We start from the raw sequence: 2,217 nt of genomic DNA, 5'->3' as shown, positions 1-2,217 counted from the left end.
GGAAACATTTTTTCCTCCCCAAAGGAAAAAACCAAACAAGAACAACCCCCACCCCCCCAAACCAGAGCAGGCTGATTGCCGCCCTCAGCAGCTCACCTAGGCGAAAGCCCAAATAAAAGGGAAATAACGCAATGCAGATGTCGTTTAAGGCTTTTTTTTTTTTCTCCCCTCCTGTTCTCCTAAATATAAAAGGGGGGGAGCAAAAAAAAAAGGGGGGGGGGGAATCGCCGCCTCGGACAGCCGTGGGTGAGCTGGAGCTGAACGTCGCGATTTGCAGGGCTCCCATTTTTTGTTCGTCCCTGGGAAAAAAAAAATCACGGAGAAATGTCCGGCTTTTTTTTTTTTTTCTTTCCTTTTTTTTTTTTTTTTTTAAAGTAAAATAAATGAAATTGGGAAATCAGCGCCGCATTAGTTTCTCGAGACGTTAGACGGTAACTCTGGTCTTGGGGGGCTTGTTAGTACAGCATTATAGCTCGAGGGGTCAAAAAGTTGAGGGTCAAAAGTTTACGCTGTGCGTGACTCAGTCCTGTGTATAACCCTGATGGACTGATGTCAGCGTGGAAAAAAAAAAAAAAAAGAGAGAAAGAAAGCGGGGAGGGGGGCGAGGTGGGAGGAAGAGGCTCGGGTTCTGGGCAGAGAGGGGAGAAGATGCTGGCGAGGTGGGAGCGACCTTCGGAGGCAGCGCACAGGGAGGGCTGCGGGATTTGGGGTGGGGTGGGGGTAGCAAATAAGGCAGATTGCTTGGGGTCTCCCGCGGGGAAACGCCGAGCGGCTCCGTAGTATTTTTCCAAGATAACCCCTGAAACGCTATTTGGAGTGGAATTAACAGAATATAGGGGGAAATGCATTTATTAAATCCAATTACGTGGAGGTCCCTCTAGGATATTAACGCGAGCAGTTAAAAAATAATTTTCATTCTGGCGTCAATTTTGTTTGGATAGGGTTTAAATTATACTGAAAAAAAGAAGAAAAAAAAAGAAAAAAAAAAGTCTGACACGGTCGGTGAAAATGTGCTCTAACATCTTCCCTGGGAAACACTTCCAAACCCTTGGGGAAGTGCCTGTCTCCCGCCTCCCCCAGCGCCAAATATTTTTTAATATGTACTCGGTGTGAGTGCGAATACTCATCCAAAAAAATAAAAGAATTACACGAAGTAACGCCCGCGATTTACGGATTGCATTTCTACCTTAATCGCAGGGAATCTCGGATAATGATATATAGGCAAAATCAATGGACGGATGGCTTTTAAAAATTCAGTGTATGTATTTCAAGGCGCTCCTAAGTGCCCGTTTCGTCGCTCGGGCCGGTTAAAGCAGCTGATTTTGTTTTGCAGCCCGCTTTCCGTCGGCATTTGAATGAAATGTTTTCTATTTCTTGCTTGAAATGTGACTCCACTCTGGCCATTGCAACAGTTTAATGAACTGATATAATAAATATTTCCCTTGGCATTTCAAAGTTATTTCTACACTGCCAGACTTTGAACCCTCCAAACTCTAAATATTATTTGCACTGGGACTGGGGAAGATCTCTTCAACAGCTCCTTAAGCAAACAGGCGTAGCGAGGCAACCTCCTCTGGAAAAAAAAAAAAACCAACAACCCAAAAAAAAAGCCCTGCAAATTTGCTTTTTTTTCCCCCTCGGCTTTTAAATATTTTCAGCGACTAAATACTTATAACAAGGGTCATTTTTCTTGGAAGAGAAAGAGAGAATATTAGAGCCCTGGGAAAGGCATTCTGGAAAATCCATTTGCTTTCCCGATGCGGATATATTCATGGAGTAGGTGAAATTCAAGAGAACGTAAAGCGTTTTGTTTCGCGTGATAAGGCTCGGGTTTAATTAATTGCCATGAATTTGCTTGGTATTTATAAAATATCACTATATAAGGGCTACCGTTTAGTTGTAACTTGGGTGATCCATCTCCTCGCCCTTGTAATTACTACACTTATCTCTCTCGAACAGTCATTTCTACTCCAGGTTTATAGAACAGGTAATGGATAATAAAGGCCATTTGTTTTCGGGATATTAAAACAAGCAGGTATAATTTCACGGCAATAAAAAAAAAACCAACCCAAACCACCCACCTCCCAACTTTCCGTGGAGCCCCCCCTCCTACACCGCAACGTTTAACTTTCAATTTAGGGGCGCGGGGCTGCGCGCTGGCGCGCATGGGTCCATTTGGAGGTGGAAGGGGGGGGCGAGGGGGGAGTGAGGGGAGGG

The sequence above is a fragment of the Egretta garzetta genome, unplaced genomic scaffold (genome assembly GCF_000687185.1).
Source record: "Egretta garzetta isolate BGI_Z169 unplaced genomic scaffold, ASM68718v1 scaffold1194, whole genome shotgun sequence".
Taxonomy (NCBI): Eukaryota; Metazoa; Chordata; class Aves; order Pelecaniformes; family Ardeidae; genus Egretta; species Egretta garzetta.
Note: the sequence above shows the minus strand (reverse complement) of the source record.